Raw genomic sequence first — 11,642 nt, forward strand, 5'->3', positions numbered from 1 at the left:
TCTAAGATTCAAATCGACGGTTTGGAATTTCTCTTAATGTTTGAATGTTTATATGTTGCGCATTTACGGCGAAATGCGGTAATAGATTTTCATGAAATTTGACAGGTATGTTCCTTTTTTAATTGCGCGTCGACGTATATACAAGGTTTTTGGAAATTTTGCATTTCAAGGATAATATAAAAGGAAAAAGGAGCCTCCTTCATACGCCAATATTAGAGTAAAAATCAGACTATATAGAATTATTCATCATAAATCAGCTGACAAGTGATTACACAGATGTGTGGAGAAGTCAGTCTATTGCTGTATTTCCATAAGGTCTATAGTTTCTATCAGGTACTTGTGGTACTGCGTGAGGTTTACTGTTCACAGAACTACTAGTAAAGGAATGAACTGGCTTATTAATAGCCTACACGTTACGGGATAGGAAAGCTATGTTTGACGCATCATCACGTATCAACTGATTAACTTGAAGTTTTGCTTATAGATTCCTTATATTAACCGAGGATGGTTATAGGCCTATTTTCAATTCTTCAAGATTTCATTAAGTCAAGTTTTCAGCTTGTCAATTATTGAAATGGACCCTTGCGGAGCACGGGTTACGTGCCAGTCTATCATGAAATACATTATTGCATTGGGCCTTATTGTGACATGATCAGACACGTTTAGTCACAATACTTCACATAGTTATTAGGCTGGGCGTACACCGGTTAGTCAAGACAAGACAAGTTCAGACACGTTTAGTCACAATACTTCACATAGTTATTAGGCTGGGCGTACACCGGTTAGTCAAGACAAGACATGATCAGACACGTTTAGTCACAATACTTCACATAGTTATTAGGCTGGGCGAACACCGGTTAGTCAAGACAAGACATGATCAGACACGTTTAGTCACAATACTTCACATAGTTATTAGGCTGGGCGTACACCGGTTAGTCAAGACAAGACATGATCAGACACGTTTAGTCACAATACTTCACATAGTGGCTTATGACACAACTCACACTGATTAGTCATTGCAATTAGATATGTCTTCAAATCGGCAACTATGTGAAGTATTGTGACTAAACGTGTCTGATCATGTCTTGTCTTGACTTATTAAAATTTTATCCGCGCTGTATTATGGCTGCCGTTGTGATAGTCGGTTTTTGATAACATTTTTCATTTCCATTATATCAATCAACAAATTTATTTTACATCTCTTGAAATGCTATTAAAAAGTCAGTAATTCCCATTTTCAAATTTCTAAAACGTATTCGGAACTCAGGTTGAAAATATCAACAACTGAGAATTAAAGTCAGTTTTATTATCTTGGCTTCTACGTTCCGCTTGAATTCATGAGTACGGTTCCAGTCCTTGGCTAGAGCCCCCAGCCCACAGGTTTCAGACCATTCAAATAAATTTTGCTTCCCTAAGCAATTATTCTTTCTTGTTTTTGCCATTCTACCCTAAAATTATAAGATATGACTGGCTCATTACCTTTTCTAAAATCTATTCTTTATTCAAAAGTACTTTACTTGATCTAATTAATTGACTAGGGTAGTTGTTTGTCTATGAATATGTTATTTTTTTAAATTTGATCGAGATTCAATGCTTATTTCGAATTAATTTAGCTTAGAAATCATTTTATCTTGGATTTTCATGAAATAGCACACGTAAACAGCCTTATTTATCCATCTTCTTGAATCACCATACATTGTGCCTCATCGTAATAAATATTGAAATGTTATACCCCATTCATTATGGCTGCCGTTATGATAGTCGGCTTTTGGTAGCATTTTTCATTTCAATCAAATTAGCAACAAATTTATTTTACCTACATCTCTTAAAACGCTTTTAAAAAGTCAGTAATTCCCATTTCAAATTTCTAAAACGTATTTGGAACTCAAATTGCGTTTATTTCAAGCGTTCATGTATTGAATAATATTTTGACATTTTCGGGATTTTAATCAAATAAATATCAGGCCATCTTGAAATATTCTAGAACCTTCGGTTCCTTTGTTTAGTCGGCAAGAATTCAATCAAATTAGCAACAACTTTTGTTTTTCCATCCCTTGAAATGCTATTAAAAATACAGTAATTCCAATTTCAAATTTCTAAAACGTATTAGGAACTCGAATTGCGTTTATTTCAAGCTTTCATGTATTGAATAATTTTTGACATTTTCGGGATTTTAATCAAATATAGGCCTATATCAGGACATCTTGAAAGATTTTTCAACCTTCCGTACGTTTGTGCAGTCGTCAAGAATTTGGGTGAAAGCCGGCCGGCCATTGGCTGAGAAGCCCAGTTCACTTTGTTTGGAGCGCTGCGATTGGCTCACTGATTGGGGATGTAGAGACAAGATCGTGCAGGGTGCAGTCAGAGACGTGATAGCTTCGTGGTAGCTGGTCATCACATCGTGTCCTACTAATTTTCATCGATTGATATATTTAAATTACAGTTTATTATCATTGCTTGTATGAATTATGAAGCTATTTCAATGTCATTATTAGTGGTGTAATTGATTTTCCGGCTGTGTGATAGTTTTGTGTAAAATTTTAATATGAAGTGTCAAGTGATGAGAACCCAAGGCCGTAACAGAGGTAGGATCTTGTTTTTCATCAATCATAACTCACACTCATCCAATTGTTCGTGCTATTATCTCTGAAAAATAATTTTATTATCATTGATATTGATTGTAGATAGAATGTTTAGGTCATTTCTCATCATTCACTCATCCTATTTTAAATAACCTAGTCATTAGGCTATTGTAAGATTTCAGAATGATTCGAGTTGTACAGAGAAGGGCGGCTGTTTTAGTTTATTTGCATTAGATCTCTCTATTAATTAACTAAAAATACATTGAATAATGGTCAATTATTTGAGTATTTTTAACTCTCAATTTGAAATCTTATTGAGCTAGCTGCAAATAACTGGATCAGTTCAGGACAATTTCTCTTCGAAATATCTGAAATCGTACTCTATGCTTAATTATAATATTAATTTTAGCAGATATAAGAATTTAGTTGTGTTTTACATGGATATAGCTTTGTATTTCGGAAGTTTTATTACGATTTTTGGGTTTCTGTGAGTTGAGGTTTTTCATGTTCTATTTTTGCTGTCAGAATTTCTTCAGCATAACATATGTATTTTAGATCCAACCAATTCTGACAGCTTGTTTTGAATCTCATTTTAGTGTCGACGCCATAACGTAGAAATGCGAAATTTTGAATTTGAAGGTACAGTGCCACAGCCATACTGATATTAGTTTCTTCTGTTGATGCTCGTCGAAGATAGTTTGTTACTATATCTCAAATAATATCGATAAACTGGAATTTTGTATGAATTTATCCGTTTTATATATTATATAATTAGAAATTTTTAATTTCTGTATCATAAATTCCAAAATGAATTGAAGGAATATCAGTTAAATAAATAAATGTAGGTCAACTTAGTTCCGTCATGTTGGCAATATAGCTTTCTGCTCTCTGCCTGCAACCAACCAACCGTGTCAAAACAACAACTGTAGGATCTTAGAGAATATTTTAAAGTTTCCTTGATAATTATTGTAATTCTAAACTATATTTGTTCAAAATAACAATTTTTTCAACACAATTTTATATTTTCTAATTGCGTGAATGTGCTATTAGTGCTACATTCATCTGACTACAAACCTAAGTGCTCTTGACTCTAGCAGACTTTTCTGCTCTGTCAGTCTTGTCTTGTCAAAACAACAACAGCCGGATTTTAGTGTTAATTTTTTAAAGTTTCCTTGATAATAATGAATTATTGTAATTCTAAAGTATATCTGTTCGAAATAACAGTCTTCCAACATAATTTTTCATTTTCTAATTACGTAATTGTGCTACATTTATCTGAATCCACAAACGTAAGTGCTCTTGACAATGGACTGATTTGCTCAAACGTTGACTGAATTTTCGTTCTATCTACATTTTAGGTAAAGTACATTATAAAATTTACTTTTTATTATTGATATTCATCACATTTCATATAGCTTTTGACTATTATTTCCTTATTATTTTTATGCATTTACAAACGTTCAATAGCCGGTTAGCGGATAGGTGATCGTATTCAACAGGTTATCTTACTTACTTGCATACTTGTGATGATCCCACTGGAAGCTTTGCAGCCGTGGTCGTCGTTTGTCCGATTCAACTTGAGGTCAGACGTCCTCCCAGAACTCTTTCATGGAATAGTAGTTCTTTTCCAGCAGATATGTCTTCAAAGATTTTCTGAAGATTGCAGGATCACTATACCTCCTTATGTCTAAGGGGAGCCTGTTAAACACCCTGCTGGCTACATTCCTTGTACTATTCAAGGCTAGTGTTGTCCGTTGTCTATCTATGTGGACGTTCCCTCTCTGCCTAGTATTGTGGTGGTGAATGCTGGAGTTTCTTTCAAAATGATCAGGATATTTCAGGATTGTTGTCGCTGACTCCAGTATGTACACATCCGTTAATGTTAACACTTGTAACTTCCTGAATATTGGTTTGCAATGTTCAATATAGTGTGCACCACTTATAATTCTGACTATTCTTTTTTGCAGTAAGAATACTCTTTCTGCTTCTGTGCAATTTCCCCAGAATATGATGCCATATGTTAAAACACTGTGGAAGCAGCCATAATAAACTTTCATCAATACTTCAGTGTCCACTACTTTCTGCAGGCGACGTGCAAGGCAACACACTACGTTTAATCTTTTAGCAACATTATTAATGTGTTCTTCCCAACGTAGATTGTCAGCAATGTGTACTCCCAAGTATTTGGCATTTTCATTCAATTGCAAGTGTTGATCACCAATGCGCAAACGTGGACTAAAGTCTCTTTTCTTAACATTATGGAACTGCATCACACACGTTTTCTTTTGGTTTAGTACCAGCTTATTTTCTGTGCACCATATACTCATCTCATTCAAACCTTGTTGCGTTTTCTTATCCACTTGATTCTTGTTTAGTTTTGATTCAAACCTAATAACTTACCTCTTGAATAATCAAATATTAATTGAAGTTGTTGTATTTTAAAAGGTTCAATTTACTTCTATGAATTTTAGCCAAAGTTTTTTATGTTGTACGAATAGCTTATCGGTTAATCTAACCTATGAAACTGCACGGTTTAGGTTTTTATGTTGGGGCCCGTACATTGTAATAATAATTAAGGAGTTGTTGCGTTACTAATTCCATTCTCAGTTTAAATTACTAGACCAATGAAATTTTGAAGAATTCAAAATATACCTAATAGTTATTCAATGTGCAGTGATAATTAGGTTTTGACTACAATTTGGTGTCTTAATTTTATTAAATTCAAAATTTCTAGCCCAAAATTATATTTTTTGGCAAAAAAGAATTTGAACTTGCAAGCATAACCTATTTTATTGGATAGACTATGTTATTCATAATAACGTTTGAACGTTTTACAGTAGAAACATAACATATTTTTGGCACATTTTATTATTTTATCAAAATTTAGGAATGGAATAGATTTGGGCCAAGCCTTTTGTTCCTTCCTAATCATATTTTTATGATTTGTGATTCTGTCCACAAATAAATAATAAAAATTCGGGAATAGAATAGTTTTGAGCCAAGCCTGTTGTTCGATCCCGATCATATTTATATGATTTGTAATAATTGTATCTATAAATAATAAATAAATAACCATCCTCGATAAATCAGAATCTAAGTGCCTGTTGCACAAAAGCGGGTTAAATTTTAATCGTCATTAGCCTAATTCCACGAGAATCGATCAGAAAAGCCGACTTTTCAAAAACAACTTCTCGTAAAATTAATCACGTTCAAATTTTAATCGGCTTTTGTGCAATCGGGTCTATATATCCCAAATTTCAAGTTAATGAGTTGAGTAGTTGAGACGTGATGATGCGTCATTCGTGAATTTCCTATCCCCCTACCTATATAAGCCGATTCTTTCCTTTATTGTATAGTTATAGATAATCAACCTGCGCACAAGCCTTGGAATGATGTCGGTATCATCCTCAGCCAAGAACGCCTTATAAAATATTTGAAATTTTAAAAATGTGAACCTTATTTTATACAACTTGAAAATTGTTTCTTCATGATTTATTGCTGGCTTCGTAATTTCAAATGCGATTGGGAATTTAGCGAGATTTCAATGTGTGTTTTTGTGTTATGTTGTAGATGTGTCAGCAACGCATCGATTGGAGCTTGGCTACTGATTCACTCCTGTCATGGACCACAGCTTTCTAGTATGGCACTTGACAGGTGAGGCTTATAACTTATCTCACTATTTAACTATCTTATTTTCACTATTGATTCTGTGTTATGTAATGTCTGGAATTGATTAAAATTAAAGTAATTGTACGAAAATGCTTGAGAGGCTATGCCTTGTAGCTCAACACAATGCGGTTATGTGTAGATAAATGTGCTATTTAGTTTCAATGCAAAATAATGAAACAATGATGAGAGATATCATAATATAATACCACACCTTCCCTGTCCAGCTATTAATAAAATTTTATATTCTATTTAATTGAAGAATAATCGAAAAATAATTACTCATGTTGTGATGTGTCATCGTTTTTTATGTTATTTTTGTTGTGTTAGTACAAGCATAGATAAACAATAGTGTAAGTAGATATCCCATGGTATACGGCGTTCATGTCGCAACTGTTACTGTTATCTCAAGCCGATCATTATCGATTACTGTAGGTTTTTACTGTTTTGTTGGGGTGATAGTCTATGAACGGCCCAATATGAGAGACTACCAGCGTCACACAGCTTCACGGGAAAGAACTGCGTGGACTATCGGCTTGAGATAACAGTAAAAGCTGCGACATGAACGCCGTATACCATGGGATATCTACTTATGCTATTGTTTCTCTATGGTACAAGTAAGTGTGACGGGCGCTCAGTGCTGTCGTTGGATGGGTGACCGCTTTTTGGTCAGCTCCACCAACTTTTATCTTTAAAGATCACTTGTCACTGTTTTGATTTATAAGATCTATTATGTCTTCCAATCATCATAACTTCTATCACTCGCGAACAGCAGAAAAATGAAGGCTGGGTGCCGGTTGCACAAAAGCTGGTTAAATTTTAACCGTGATTAATTCCAGGAGAACTAATCAGAGAAGCTGTCTTTTCAAAAACGCCTTCTCTGATTGGTTCTCGTGAAGTTAACCACGGTTAACTTTAACCGGCTTTTGTGCAAGCGGCACTTGGTGGAATTATAGTTTATTGTAACATATTTTTTGGGTTTGATAATTCGCATTGATTAAATTCAAGTTAAAAATAGAATGTCTAGTAGGATGGGAAATTTTCAGAGATGAAAATGTTATCATTTTATTTATAGGTGTGGACCAACAAATTGGTGGAGGAGAGGAGATACTTAAAGAGACGAGTTGTGCAATGTATTGGTGAAGCCTAGCAGCTTGGCACCTTGGTCTGATGGAGCACACCCTTCATCGCAGGTCAGTCTTTTCAAAACCTGTTCAACTATTGCTTCATTTACTCTTACTCTTAGGCTCAACTGACACTTACGCCACTCAGGTGGAGACGTCGCGGAGACTAAAATCGACTGGTCTGAGTGTCACCATTTGGAAACACATGCTCTCCACTAGAGTCCAGTCTCTTCTTCACCTGAGTCGCGTAAGTGTAAGTTGAGCCTTACTACCTCGGCCACCTAAGTTGATATTTGACCGCACCAACAGTCTCCAGGTAGTTCACTCCTCAGCATCTTTCTCTGTCGCTCCATGTCAGTGTTAAACTGTTGCCACCATCTCTGTTGTGGTCTCCCGCGGGGTCTTCTTCCTGGAGGGTTGGGTGCTAAACTGGTAAATTGCTTAATTTACCTGTATACTTGTCCAATATTCTCTTATAATGACTGCTTTAGCTGAATCTCTAGTGTGCTGATTCACTGCAAAATGTCGGCATTTGTATAAAGAGTGTTACAGCATTCAAGTATGGCTGTTACACGTTAATCTTCTAACAAGATATTTATCTCGGGCCACTCCCGTGTTTCGGATGGACACGTTAAGCCGTCGGTCCCGGCTGCCTAAAAAGCAGTCGTTAGGTGATGTGAGAGGCCCTGAAATTGATCAGTTGCGACCTGAAAACTCTGACACCAGACCTGAGCCAGCCAGGTCACTCGATATTATTATTATTATTAATCTTCTAACATGTTTTGATTGGATTTCTATTCAGTTTTGTTGGGTTTTTTAGACTTGCAAATTATCATGGAATTGGACTCTTGTGCTATTGTTAGGTCCACGTTATAATGGCAGTGTTTGATTAGCAATGGTATTGCTATCCTTGTCTATCGTTCAACAAAGCGGATAGCGCTATCTCTTTCTCGCTATGCTATGTTGCCAAATCGTCTTTTAACAATGTAGAATTGATAATTAATTAACAAAATAGTTCATCTTAATATTATTATGAAATCATTGAAAAAGATAATTTCTTGCTCAATAAATTATTATTTTAAACGAGAATGAACAGTTATCAGATACCGTCTATAGAAGGCATTGGCAAGACAGATAATCGGCAATGTTTTCTCCTATCTTTCTCCACTGCCATTATAACTGTTCACTATTACTGCCTCACTATAGCTGTTTACCCTGTTATGCAATATTTGCAGTAGCATAAGTCTTCGGGGCTGATTACAGCATTTAATTTGGATTTTCGTTCAATAATAATAATCAGGTACATAATTTAACATCAAGTAATCTTGTTTGTGCTTTGCTAAAAATCAGTCAACCTTTTTTAATAAAATATGTTGTTTTTTTAAATAAATATTGATATGATATTTAATTTTGTTAGCGATTTCTTTAAATAAATGATTGTTGTTTTCAGTGCGGACAGCGTGAGTGAGTCGACAGGCTTCTTCTTCTTCTTCTTCTCTTCTTCTTCTTCTTCTTCTTCTTCTTCTTCTCCTGCTTCGTTCTCCGTATCTCTTCTGCTACATCATTCTTATAGCTGGAAGCTGACGACGATTTGACGTTGTTTCACAAAACTGTGAGTTAGTTCTAGATTTACCCCAGTTTGCACAAACGTCTGTTAACTTATAATGCCGATTAAATGCAGATTGATGATTTAATTTGATTACAATGAAAATCTGCAGACTGCAAAACTTGAATTTAATTAAGTGTGTAGATTTAAGATTCAAGATTTTGTGTAGAAATTGAAATGAACATAACCTATGTATAATACTTGGACAGTTTGAAACTAAATTAGAGGAAGTTTTGGGCAATAGCCTGTTTTTCTCTTTTCCGCTCATTGAATTGTTTGTGCTAACCTCAATAAATAAATGCCACATGTACCAATCAGAGAAGCCTTCTTTAAAGAAAACCCTTCTCGGTTTGGTTCTCGTAGAATTTAATCGTGATTAAAATTTAACAGGCTTATGTGCAACTGGGTCTTAGTGTAGAATTATCTGAATGTCTATAGTGAGGTCAATGTTATAATGGCAGTGTTTAGTATTGCTATCCTTGTCTATCATTCAACAAAGCGGATAGCGCTATCTCTTTCTCGCTATGCTATGTTGCCAAATCGTCTTTTAACAATGTAGAATTGATAATTAATTAACAAAATAGTTCATCTTAATTATTATGAAATCATTGAAAAAGATAATTTCTTGCTCAATAAATTATTATTTTAAACGAGAATGAACAGTTATCAGATACCGTCTATAGAAGGCATTGGCAAGACAGAGAATCGGCAATGTTTTCTCCTATCTTTCTCCACTGCCATTATAACTGTTCACTATAACTGCCTCACTATAGCTGTTTACCCTGTTATGCAATATTTGCAGTAGCATAAGTCTTCGGGGCTGATTACAGCATTTAATTTGGATTTTCGTTCAATAATAATAATTAGGTACATAATTTAACATCAAGTAATCTTGTTTGTGCTTTGCTAAAAATCAGTCAAACTTTTTTAATAAAATATGTTGTTTTTTTAAATAAATATTGATATGATATTTAATTTTGTTAGCGATTTCTTTAAATAAATGATTGTTGTTTTCAGTGCGGACAGCGTGAGTGAGTCGACAGGCTTCTTCTTCTTCTTCTTCTTCTTCTTCTTCTTCTTCTTCTTCTTCTTCTTCTCCTGCTTCGTTCTCCGTATCTCTTCTGCTACATCATTCTTATAGCTGGAAGCTGACGACGATTTGACGTTGTTTCACAAAACTGTGAGTTAGTTCTAGATTTACCCCAGTTTGCACAAACGTCTGTTAACTTATAATGCCGATTAAATGCAGATTGATGATTTAATTTGATTACAATGAAAATCTGCAGACTGCAAAACTTGAATTTAATTAAGTGTGTAGATTTAAGATTCAAGATTTTGTGTAGAAATTGAAATGAACATAACCTATGTATAATACTTGGACAGTTTGAAACTAAATTAGAGGAAGTTTTGGGCAATAGCCTGTTTTTCTCTTTTCCGCTCATTGAATTGTTTGTGCTAACCTCAATAAATAAATGCCACATGTACCAATCAGAGAAGCCTTCTTTAAAGAAAACCCTTCTCGGTTTGGTTCTCGTAGAATTTAATCGTGATTAAAATTTAACAGGCTTATGTGCAACTGGGTCTTAGTGTAGAATTATCTGAATGTCTATAGTGAGGTCAATGTTATAATGGCAGTGTTTAGTATTGCTATCCTTGTCTATCATTCAACAAAGCGGATAGCGCTATCTCTTGCTTTGCTTTGTTGCCAGATCGTTTTTTAACAATGTAGAAATATAATCAACAACATATTTAATTTTGAAAATTCACTAATGAAAAATATATTTTCTTGCTTGATAAAATATAATTGATTATTTCAAACGAGAATGAACAGTTAATATTACATCAATAAACCTGTATCAGCTACCGTCTATAGAAGGCGGAGGATCGGCAACGTTGTTCTCCTATCTTTCTCCACTGCCACTATAACGTGGACCTTGGTATAGTAGCTAATATAGTATGACAGTAGTTTTGTTGATAGATTTCTAAATTCTAAACTTTGCACCTAGAGTGAGGAGATTCACGTTTTATAAAGTCAGTTGAAATGATAGAACGGCAGAATTGCCGAATCTCTATTGCCAAAACCTTGTGTAGTGGATAGATGTGTGATCCAAAGTTATTCCAGTAGGCCTACATCTCATCTGATATCTTATTCATTAAAGCCTGGTTTTCACTAGTAGAGTTAGTGGTCGAGTAACTGGCATACTAACTCTACTCTACTTACTTGGTCGAGTAACTGGCATACTAACTCTACTCTACTTACTTGTCGAGTAACTGGCATACTGACTCTACTCTACTTACTTGTCGAGTAACTGGCATACTGACTCTACTCTACTTACTTGTCGAGTAACTGGCATACTGACTCTACTCTACTTACTTGGTCGAGTACTGGCATACTAACTCTACTTACTTGGTCGAGTAACTGGCATCTAACTCTACTCTACTTACTTGTCGAGTAACTGGCATCTAACTCTACTCTACTTACTTGTCGAGTAACTGGCATCTAACTCTACTCTACTACTTGGTCGAGTAACTGCATACTAACTCTACTCTACTTACATGGTCGAGTAACTGGCATACTGACTCTACTCTACTTACTTGGTCGAGTAACTGCATACTAACTCTACCGAGCTAACTCTACTCTACTTACTTGGTCGAGTAACTGCA

At 35.0% G+C, this 11,642-nt stretch overlaps 1 long non-coding RNA gene across 2 annotated transcripts; it reads left to right on the forward strand.

Moving 5' to 3' along the window:
- The first annotated feature begins 1,662 nt into the window (after positions 1-1,662).
- On the forward strand, positions 1,663-10,705 carry LOC120354231. 2 transcript variants are annotated; one of them, XR_005572922.1, is made up of 4 exons: positions 1,663-2,585; positions 6,153-6,236; positions 7,324-7,441; positions 9,996-10,705. It is a non-coding gene; the product is annotated as an uncharacterized LOC120354231 (long non-coding RNA). The 2 variants fall into 2 exon arrangements; XR_005572921.1 differs by lacking the exon at positions 9,996-10,705 and adding an exon at positions 8,823-9,489 and having other exon boundaries at positions 1,664-2,585.
- The last annotated feature ends 937 nt before the right edge of the window (positions 10,706-11,642 follow it).

This window comes from Nilaparvata lugens, chromosome 14 (genome assembly GCF_014356525.2).
Source record: "Nilaparvata lugens isolate BPH chromosome 14, ASM1435652v1, whole genome shotgun sequence".
Classification (NCBI taxonomy): Eukaryota; Metazoa; Arthropoda; class Insecta; order Hemiptera; family Delphacidae; genus Nilaparvata; species Nilaparvata lugens.